A 12,052-nucleotide genomic window follows, 5' to 3' on the forward strand; every position below is an offset into this window, starting at 1 on the left:
GGCGGTGGTGGTGCGCAACCAACGTCAGACACACCGTTGTAATATGAGGGGCCCTGGGCCTGTACCGCCGGCCACAAGACAGTTTCCCCCCACCCCAGCTCAAACAGTGCTCTACCACTTGCAAAATTATCTCACAGCTCCACCAATGTTTAGTCTATGCGCTGACATTCTTCAATGCCTGCCACTGACAATACCATTGTATTGACATTTTTGTTATGTTAGGCCTTCGATGCCTGTCTGTGGTCACTCCTTCCACTAGGCCTCCACTGACCAAACCACTGCTGCCCGTGTACCCCTGGAACCAATTTAAAATTGCCTACAGCCATGTGTTATTATTTTAGGCCTTCGATGCCTGTCTGTGGTCACTCCTTCCACTAGGCCTCCACTGACCACACCACTGCTGCCCGTGTACCCCTGGAACCAATTTAAAATTGCCTACAGCCAGCCCAATTTTTTTATTTTAGGCCTTCGATGCCTGTCTGCGGTCCATTCTTTCAACTACTACTACACTGACCAGGGCACTGCTGCCCGTGTACCCCTGGAACCAATTTAAAATTGCCTACAGCCATGTCTTATTATTTTAGGCCTTCGATGCCTGTCTGCGGTCTCTCCTTCCACTAGGCCTCCACTGACCACACCACTGCTGCCCGTGTACCCCTGGAACCAATTTAAAATTGCCTACAGCCATGTATTATTATTTTAGGCCTTCGATGCCTGTCTGCGGTCACTCCTTCCACTAGGCCTCTACTGACCACACCACTGCTGCCCGTGTACCCCTGGAACCAATTTAAAATTGCCTACAGCCAGCCCAATTTTTTTATTTTAGGCCTTCGATGCCTGTCTGCGGTCCATTCTTTCAACTACTACTACACTGACCAGGGCACTGCTGCCCGTGTACCCCTGGAACCAATTTAAAATTGCCTACAGCCATGTGTTATTATTTTAGGCCTTCGATGCCTGTCTGTGGTCACTCCTTCCACTAGGCCTCCACTGACCACACCACTGCTGCCCGTGTACCCCTGGAACCAATTTAAAATTGCCTACAGCCAGCCCAATTTTTTTATTTTAGGCCTTCGATGCCTGTCTGCGGTCCATTCTTTCAACTACTACTACACTGACCAGGGCACTGCTGCCCGTGTACCCCTGGAACCAATTTAAAATTGCCTACAGCCATGTCTTATTATTTTAGGCCTTCGATGCCTGTCTGCGGTCACTCCTTCCACTAGGCCTCCACTGACCACACCACTGCTGCCCGTGTACCCCTGGAACCAATTTAAAATTGCCTACAGCCAGCCCAATTTTTTTATTTTAGGCCTTCGATGCCTGTCTGCGGTCCATTCTTTCAACTACTACTACACTGACCAGGGCACTGCTGCCCGTGTACCCCTGGAACCAATTTAAAATTGCCTACAGCCATGTGTTATTATTTTAGGCCTTCGAAGCCTGTCTGCGGTCCCTCCTTCCACTAGGCCTCCATTGACCTGTCTACTGCTGCCCGTGTACCCCTTGAACCAACATCATAAAATAAAATAAAAAGTATTTTGCTTATAAAAAAGAAAATACTGGTGAGATATCAAATGCAGACATTTTAACATTAAAAACAAACACACAACTAAAATCTGGTACAGTACTAAAAATGGGCACCAGCTACAATTACTTTCTCCTGCAAGTAGTTAACTGAAAGGTTTTTTAAATTGAAAACACAGATATGGCATCCACCGAGTGTTGTCCTGTCGCGTCTTCTTTATATTATTGCCGAGAAGATGCAAAACAATGAAAATAATAAAATCATTAATTACCAAAATAATAGAGAAAGTCAACACCACATTGCAAATAAACATTCATTCCAAATAAAGAAGCAGGGCGCGTCCGAGGGTGAGTATATACCTAATAAGAATATAATCACCCTCGGACGCGCAATGCTTATTTCCAACAGCCTTCCTTCCTAAGAATCAGCCCTTCCGTGGTGTAGAGAGACGTTGTGTTACACTCCAAGGTGTTCCCCAGGTTGCCTTTCCTGAGCTTCGATCTTCCGGCTCTCGTTTAGTAGTTCTTGGAAACTACACTGCATTAGGCCTTCAAATTGGGTATGGGGTGTAGAGAGAGGGTGTGTTACACTCCAAGGTGTTCCCCAGGTTGCCTTTCCTGAGCTTCGATATTCCGGCTCTCGTTTAGTAGTTGTTGGAAACTACACTGCATTAGGCCTACAAATTTGGTATGGGGGAAACATTGGCGCATCTGCGGTCCCTCCTTCCTCTAGGCCTCCACTGACCTGTCTACTGCTGCCCGTGTTCCCCTGGAACCAATTTTAAATTGCCTACAGGCAGCCCAATTTATTATGTTAGGGCTTCGAAGCCTGTCTGCGGTCTCTCCTTCCACTAGGCCTCCATTGACCTGTCTACTGCTGCCCGTGTACCCCTTGAACCAACATCATAAAATAAAATAAAAAGTATTTTGCTTATAAAAAAGAAAATACTGGTGAGATATCAAATGCAGACATTTTAACATTAAAAACAAACACACAACTAAAATCTGGTACAGTACTAAAAATGGGCACCAGCTACAATTACTTTCTCCTGCAAGTAGTTAACTGAAAGGTTTTTTAAATTGAAAACACAGATATGGCATCCACCGAGTGTTGTCCTGTCGCGTCTTCTTTATATTATTGCCGAGAAGATGCAAAACAATGAAAATAATAAAATCATTAATTACCAAAATAATAGAGAAAGTCAACACCACATTGCAAATAAACATTCATTCCAAATAAAGAAGCAGGGCGCGTCCGAGGGTGAGTATATACCTAATAAGAATATAATCACCCTCGGACGCGCAATGCTTATTTCCAACAGCCTTCCTTCCTAAGAATCAGCCCTTCCGTGGTGTAGAGAGACGTTGTGTTACACTCCAAGGTGTTCCCCAGGTTGCCTTTCCTGAGCTTCGATCTTCCGGCTCTCGTTTAGTAGTTGTTGGAAACTACGCTGCATTAGGCCTTCAAATTGGGTATGGGGTGTAGAGAGATGGTGTGTTCCACTCCAAGGTGTTCCCCAGGTTGCCTTTCCTGAGCTTCGATCTTCCGGCTCTCGTTTAGTAGTTCTTGGAAACTACACTGCATTAGGCCTTCAAATTGGGTATGGGGTGTAGAGAGAGGGTGTGTTACACTCCAAGGTGTTCCCCAGGTTGCCTTTCCTGAGCTTCGATCTTCCGGCTCTCGTTTAGTAGTTCTTGGAAACTACACTGCATTAGGCCTACAAATTGGGTATGGGGTGGAGAGAGATGGTGTGTTACACTCCAAGGTGTTCCCCAGGTTTCCTTGCCATTGCTTCGGTCTTCCGACTCTCGTTTAGTAGTTGTAGAAAAGTACACTGCATTAGGCCTACAAAATGGGTATGGGGTCGAGAGAGATGGTGTGTTACACTCCAAGGTGTTCCCCAGGTTGCCTTTCCTGAGCTTCTATCTTCAGGCTCTCATTAAATTGTGGTTAAATGGAACAACTGCATTTGGCGTACTAGTTGGTTTGGGGCCTACTATCGGTGTCTGCCACTCCTTGCTGTTCTCCTGGTTTCCTGTCCTGAAATTCCATTTTCAGGCTCTCGTTAAGTAGTTGTTAATGTTAGACTGCATTTGGCCTACTAGTTGGGTTGGGGCCTACTATCGGTGTCTGCCACTCCTTGCTGTTCTCCTCCACTGAACAAAGCTGTGCCGCCTGTTTACTACGGTTGCCAATTTTGAACTGCATTTCGACTACTTACTGATTTGGGCCTACTCTCTGTGTCAGCCTCTCATTCCAGTTGTCCTCCACTGCAATGCCCCCTGGTTATTCCTGTGTTACCAATTTTGAACTGCATTTAGCCCACTTTATTCTTTGGGCCTATATCTGTGTTTCCACTTCATCGTGCCCATTGCCCAGCCAGTGATAGATGAGTCTGCTGGTACATTGACCCATAACGCAACATTCCCCGTGCATGCTACACAACAACATTGTGACCCTGCTGAAAGTCAGGTTGCTCTTCCCGCATACCATACCACCTTACACGGGGACAAAGAGGAAGGTGCAGATGAAAGTGCAGGTTCCTTCATCAGGTGGGGGGAGGAATACTAGTTGGCGACGTCACTGGCACAGGGCCTCTCATAGTACGCAAAAGTGTTGCTGCCGGTGGGAGGCGCCCCCGCCGTGCAAACACACCGCTGTACTTTGAGGGGCCCTGTGCCAGTGCCAATGCCAACAAGTGGGCCCCCCCCTGCTTGCTCAGGATCACAGCACTTGCAAAGTTGAAATACTTACCTCTCCCTGCTCCACTGCCGTGACGTGGTCCAGATTTCCTGGGCCCACTAATTACTTGAACCAGCCCTACCCCACACAACTTTAGCCAAATGACCCCCAATTTCAAATGCCTTCCAATTATTATAAGGTAAATTACGCTTGACAAGCTTCATTAAGAAGAATGGATGGTTTTGACATTAAAATGGGCACTCTAGGTGTTTTCCTGGCCCCCACTCACTGCCGACTATGCTGCCCCATTGACTTGCATTGGGTTTCGTGTTTCGGTCGATCCCGACTTTACGTCATAATCGGCCGATTTCACTCGACCCGACTTTTGAGATAGTCGGGTTTCGCGAAACCCGGCTCGACTCTAAAAAGGTCAAGGTCGCTCAACTCTACTTCTAACTGGTTTTACAGTACCGTATAACGTTTGTTAGTTTGGTTACATTTTTCCAAGAATGAAGAAGTCTGGTGGAAGAGGTCGTGGCCGTGGGTGGTCATTGCCAGCGGGTAATGATGGTAGTGGTGGTGGAGCATCAGGTGGTCGTGGGAAAAGGAATATAGCACCTAAGTCTATAGTTGTTGAGCCAGCGTCATCGTCTGGCTACACAAGGCCTTGAACGCTCCCTTTTCTGGGAGTAGGAAAACCGCTTTTAAAGCCGGAGCAGCAGGAACAAGTTTTGGCTTTCCTTGCTGACTCTGCCTCTAGCTCTTTCGCCTCCTCTTCTAAAAGTGCAAAATTTAAAAGCAGCGCATCGTCAGTTGATGCTCCCAGTCAGGAACAAGTCACTTCCTTGTGTCCTTCACTCAGAACAACAGAGAAGGATGCATCAGGTTACGCCATGGAGCTCTTTACACATACTGTGCCTGGGTTAGAAAGGAAACTGTTAACAGGCCATGCCCATTACAAGATGAATCGGACATGGAGTGCACAGATGCAAAGCCACAGCTAGATTATTATGCTGTTCCATTGACTCAGATCACAACATTGCCCTCGCAGTGTACTGATCCATTATCTGACCCTGATGAGGCTATGGTGCCCCGTCCCGAACGCTATAGCACCGGCTTACACGGTGACACAGAGGAAGGTGCACAGGACATAGAAGAGGAGGTCATAGATGACCCAGTTGTTGACCCCGATTGGCAGCCATTGGGGAGCAGGGTGCAGCTGGCAGTAGCTCTGAAGCGGAGGAGGAGGAGCTGCAGCAGGCATCAACATCGCAACAGCTTTCATCTGGCAGGCCCGTATCTTGCCAAAAATGTGTGTCAAAACCAAAAACAGTTGTAGCACAGAGTGGCTATCCGGTTAAAGTAGCTCAGTGTGCAATGCCTGAAAAGGTATTCGATAGTAGGAAAAGTGAAGTCTGGCAATTTTTTTACCAAGATCCGAATGATCGGTGCTAAGTGATCTGTAAGAAATGTTCAAGGACCTTTAGCAGAGGTCAGAATGTCAAAAATTAAAATACAAGTTGTATGCGTAGACATTTAACCACCATGCACTTGCAAGCCTGAACTAACTACCAAACGTCCCGTAACGTTGTTGCACCCACTCACAATGAAGCTAGTCAGCAACGCTACATTACTTCCCTCACTGTAAGCCCACCATTTACGACAACACCTGCAGCAAATGTGGAGGTATCATCGCAAGGCCAAAGCAGTCAGGGAATCACCAGGTTCTTGGTAGGAAACACTGTATATAGGCCATCAGCAAGAATACCATCACCAACCCTCTCTCACTCTGCCATGTCCACCATCACCCCCGCTAGTTCCACCATATGCAGCTCTCCAGTCCAGCTCACCCTACAAGAGACTCACCTTAGGAAAATGATGTACTCATCCTCACATCTGCGTACACAGGGTATGAACGCCCACATTGCTAGACTAATCTCGTTAGAGATGATGCCCTATCGGTTGGTTGAAAGTGAAGCTTTCAAAGCCCTGATGGCCTACGCAGTACCACGCTATGACCTATGGCTGCCATAGCCCTTTCACAACTGAAACACATTCCTTGCCTGGTTCACACATTGAACCTGGTGGTGCAGTGCTTCCTGAAAAGTTATCCGGGGTTACCCGCCCTGCTCCTGAAGGTGCGAAGACTTTGCTCATGCATCCGCCATTCGCCCGTACACTCCAGCCGTATGCAGAACCATTAGCGATCTTTGAAGCTTCCCCAGCACCGCCTAATAATTGACGTTGCAACAAGTAGGAACTTAACACTGCACTTGCTTCAGAGGCTGTGCGAACAGAGGCGTGCTGTTATGTATTTGTGGGAGGATACACATACACGGTCAGGCAGTTGGATGGCAGACATGGAGTTGTCAGGTGTGCAGTGGTCGAAGCTGCAAGTCCTTCAGTATTTTGAGGAATGCACATGCCTGGTTAGTGAAGACGACGCCATCATAAGCATGAGCATCCCCCTAATGCGTCTGCTGATGCAAAGTTTGACGCACATAAAGGAGCAGGCGTCTGCAGCCGAGGACAAGGGAAGCCTTGATGACAGTCAGCCATTGTCTGCTCAGGGAAGTCTTCTGGACGAGGTGGCGGACGAAGAGGAGGAAGAGGATGATGGGGATGAATATTTATGGGAGGAGGAAGCTTCTCAATGGGCAATAGAAACTGGTGAAGTTGCAAGGTCAGGTACAGGGTTTTTGAGGCAGACAAGTGATGTTCTTTTGCCAGAAAGTGCTCCTCAAAGCCAGCACAAGCAGTGAATTGACACCTGGAACATTGGCCCACATAGCAGAATATGCCTTGCGTATCCTAAAAAGGGACCCCCGCATTATCAAAATGATGACCGATGACGATTACTGGTTGGCCTGCCCCCTGGATCCACGCTATAAAGGGAAATTGCAAAATATCATGCCACATGAGAACCTTGAGCAAATATTGGCTACCAAACAAGCAACTCTTGTAGACCATTTGATTCAGGCATTCCCAGCACACAGCGGTGGTGATGGTTCTCACACGAGCTTCAGGGGGAACATGGCAATGGTGTTAGAGGTGCACAAATCAAAAGTGGCATTGGACAGAGGGGTTTTATGACCAGATTGTTGAGTCATTTTGCAATGACCGCAGACAGGACAAGTACTGCAGCATCAATTTAAAGTGATAGGAGATAACATTTGTCGAGTATGGTTACTAACTATTTTTCCTCCCTTACCGATGTCCTCGCTCACACATCATTCCCATTTGATTACTGAGCATCCAAAATAGACGCCTGACCTGAATTGGCAGAATATGCATTGCAGGAGCTTGCTTGCCCAGCAGCTAGTGTGCTATCAGAAAGAGTATTCAGTGCTGCAGGTTCAATATTAACCGAAAAAAGGACTCGTCTGGCTACCCAAAATGTTGATGATCTAACCTTCATTAAAATGAACCAATCATGGATTTCTAGTTATTTTGCCCCACCTTTCCCGGCTGACACCTAGCTTTCCTGTAAAAAGGTCTTGTTTTTGGACAAGTCTTACTGACTGCTCCAATTTTTCCATTTGCAGCTGCTGTATGTCCAGCATTCACCATTTTTACACCTCCCTAAATGGGCTGACTCCCCCCATGGGGCCGTGGTCACCACTTGGCACAAGAACCCGTGCGAGTGCCGTTTGGCTGAAGAGGTGGATCTGCCCACTTTTGGGCGATGGCACTGGCACAGGGTCCCTCATAGTACAATGAAGTGTCTCTGGCGGTGGTGGTGCGCACCCAACGTCAGACACACCGTCGTAACATAAGGGGCCCTGGTCCGGTACCGTTGCCCACGAGAGAGTGTTCCCCCCTGCTCAAACAGTGCTCTACCACTTGCAAAATTATCTCTCACTGCTACACCACTGTTTAGTCTATGCGGTTAAGTCCTTCAATGGCACTGCCAATACCAATTTGTTGACATGTATGATGCTAGTAAAAATATTCAGGGGCCCTGTCCTACATTGACACCACTTAATACTTTGCGCCAAATACCACTGTATGCAAGTCAGCAGAGGAGCCCACCCCTGTAACTAGGTATGCCACCTGTTTATTTGTGACATTTTTTTTTTGCCAGACATTAACCTCACTTTATTATTTTGGCCTATTAACTGTGTCAGACACTCCTTCCAATTGTCCTCCGCTGACCACACCAATGCTGCCTGTGTACCCCTGGAACCTATTTAAAATTGCATCGAGCATACTTTTTAATTTTAGGCCTGGTTAGTCTGTCTGCGGTCCCTCCTTGCAATCGTCCTCCGCTGACCACACCAATGCTGCCCGTGTACCCCTGTAACCTTTTTTAAACTGCATTGAGACAACTTTTTTGTTTAAGGCCTACTACCTGTGTCTGTCTGCGCCACTCAATACAGCTGTCCTCCTCTGAAAAAAGCTGAGCTTCAATTGTCAGGTTTAAAGCCTATAGGAATTTGAAAACTGCATTTGGGCTACTAGTTTGGTTGGGCCTACTAACGGTGTCTGCCGCTCCTTGGTGTTCTCCTGGTATTTTTTCCTGAGCTTCGATTTTCAGGTTTTCGGCTTATTTTTTTATTAAGAAACTGCATTTGGGCTACTAGTTTGGTTGGGGCCTACTAACGTTGTCTGCAGCTCCTTGGTGTTCTCCTGGTTTGTTTTCCTGAGCTTCGATCTTCGGGCTTTTGGCCTATATTTTTAATAGGAAACTGCATTAGGGCTACTAGTTTGGTTGGGGCCTAATAAGGGTGTCTGCCGCTCCTTGGTGTTCTCCTGGTTTGTTTTCCTGAGCTTCGATCTTCAGGCTTTCGGCCTATATTTTTAATAGGAAACTGCATTTGGGCTACTAGTATGGTTGGGGCCTACTAACGGTGTCTGCGGCTCCTTGGTGTTCTTCTGGTTTGTTTTCCTGAGCTTCGATCTTCAGGCTTTCGGCCTATATTTTTTAATATGAAACTGCATTTGGGCTAATAGTTTGTTTGGGCCTACTAACGTTGTCTGCCGCTCTTTGGTGTTCTCCTGGTTTGTTTTCCTGAGCTTCGATCTTCAGGCTTTCGGCCTATATTTTTAATAGGAAACTGCTTTTGGGCTACTAGTTTGGTTAGGGCCTACTAACTGTGTCTGCCGCTCCTTGGTGTTCTCCTGGTTTGTTTTCCTGAGCTGTGATCATCAGGATTTCGGCCTATATTTAATATGAAACTGCATTTGGGCTAATAGTTTGCTTGGGCCTACTAACGGTGTCTGCCGCTCCTTGCTTTTCTCCTCCACTGAACAAAGCTGACCTTCAATCTTCAGGCTTTTGGCCTATACTTACAAATTGTTAACTGCATTTGGCCTACTAGTTTGGTTGGGCCTACTAATGGTGTCTGCTGCTCCATGCTGTTCTCCTCCACTGAACAAAGCAGTGCCGCCTGTTTACTACTGTTACCAATTTTGAACTGCATCTAGCCTACTTACTGATTTGGGCCTATATCTATGTTTCCGCCTCATCCTGCCCATTTCCCAGCCAGTGCTAGATGAGTCTGCTGGTATATTGACCCAGACCACTACATTCCCCGTGCACGCTACACAGCCAGAATCTGATCCTGCTGAAAGTCATGTTCCCCTTCCCGCATACTATACCACCTTACACGGGGAAAGAGGAAGGTGTAGATGAAAGTACAGGTTCTTTCATCAGGTGGGGGGCATACTCGTTGGCGACATCACTGGCACAGGGCCTCTCATAGTACGCAAAATTGTTGCTGCCAGTGGGAGGCGCCCCCGCCGTGCAAACACATCGCCGTTCTTTGAGGGGCCCTGTGCCAGTGCCAATGCCAAAGAGTGGGCCCCCCCTGCTTGCTCAGGATCACACCACTTGCAAAGTTGAAATACTTACCTCTCCCTGCTCCACTGCCATGACGTAGTCCACGTTTCCTGGGCCCATTAAAAACTTGAACCAGCCCTACCCCCCACAACTTTAGCCAAATGACCCCCAATTTCCAATGCCTAACTATTATTATAAGGTAAATTAAAATTGACAAGCTTCAGTAACAAGAATGGATGATTTTGCCATTAAAATGGGCACTGTAGGTGTTTTCCTGGCCTCCACTCACTGCCGACTATGCTTCCCCATTGACTTGCATTGGGTTTCGTGTTTCGGTCGATCCCCGACTTTTCGAGATAATTGGCCGATTGCACTCGACTTGACTTTTGAGAATGTCGGGTTTCGCGAAACCCGACTCGATCCTAAAAAAGTAAAAGTCGCTCAACCCTAGTCACAATCCTTCGATCTGGACCAGTTCTGGTCAGATTCCACTGGAGTCGATGGCTATAGCTATAGCTGGGTCCCACTGGTTGCTGCACATTTTGTATTGAAAGCGTTGATGCACATTGACCGTAATTTCAAAAGATTAGTAAGTGAGATACGATATATACTTGAGTATAAGCCGGCCCGAGTATAAGCCGAGACCCCTAATTTTGTAACAAGAAACTGGGAAAACTTATTGACTCGTGTATAAGCCTAGGGTGGGAAATGCCTCAGCTACTAGTAAATTTCAAAAATAAAATAGATACCAATAAAAGTAAAATGAATTGAGATATCAGTAGGTTAAGTGTTTTTGAATATCCATATTGAATCAGGAGCCCCATATTATGCTCCATACAGTTCATGATGGGCCCCATAAGATTTTCCATATTAAAATGTGCTCCATATATTGCTGCACAAAGGTTAATAATGGCCCCATAAGATTCTCCATAGAAACATCTGCCCCATACAATGCTGTATAACGGTTGATGGCCCCATAAGATGCTCCATAGATTATGCCCCATACAATGCTGAATAAAGGTTGATAGCCCCATAAGATGCTCCATAGATTACTCCCCCTTACAATTCTGTATAAAGGTTGATGGCCCCTTAAGATGCTCCATGGATTATGCCCCATATGCTGTTGCTGTGATTAAAATAAAAAAAATCACATACTCACCTCTCGTCGCTCAGGCCCCGACACTTCCGATATTCACCTTCCCCATTCCACTGCTGCACACCACTCTGTCTTCCGGCTCTCTGACTGTTCAGGCAGAGAACACACACTAAACATGTCATTGCACTCTCTGACCTGAACAGTCACGGGCAAAGGATGCGGAAGACAGAGCGGTGCCCAGTGGTGGAATGGGGTCAGGTGAATATCGTGCAATGCTCACCCTCGCCGTTATACTCACCTGCTCCTGGCACAGTCTCTGGCAGCTTCCCACTGTCAGATGGTCTCCGGGCGCCTGCAGCTTCTTCCTATGTTCAGCAGTCACGTACCGCTCATTAAAGTAATGAATATGCGTCCATATTCATTACTTAAATGAGCGGTTCCACGTGACCGCTGAACACAGGAAGAGTTGCCCGCGCCTGGAGACCATTGGAGATGCAGGGACCGTGCCAGAGGCATGTAAGTATTTGACAGCTGCTGCTCCAACTCCCCGGCTGACCCCCTGGGAGAATGAGTCGAGTATAAGCCGAGAGGGGCACTTTCAGCCTAAAAAAGTGGGCTGAAAATCTCGGCTTATGATAGAGTATATATGGTATGTGTTTTTATGACTGCAATGTTTCCTTTTGTTGACTACTGCATCTATCATCCACCTCAACAATGCTATTTGTATTTTGGAAGAGATGAAAAGCTCTAAGAGAGTCCGCTGATGCTGTATAACTACCTTGTGTCTTGTTGCTGTGCTCATTCTTGGTACAGTTTATGACCTGTGACATGTTCCTCACCCAGTGTTAAGCCTTTTATATAGTTGTTTCTGTTTGAGTTAATAATTGCATCTTAATGTATATATGAAAATGATGATCACAATCACTTGTTTAGTATAATTGTTTACTCATACACTTTACTAGAA

The sequence above is a fragment of the Ranitomeya imitator genome, chromosome 4, assembly GCF_032444005.1.
Source record: "Ranitomeya imitator isolate aRanImi1 chromosome 4, aRanImi1.pri, whole genome shotgun sequence".
NCBI classification, from domain to species: domain Eukaryota; kingdom Metazoa; phylum Chordata; class Amphibia; order Anura; family Dendrobatidae; genus Ranitomeya; species Ranitomeya imitator.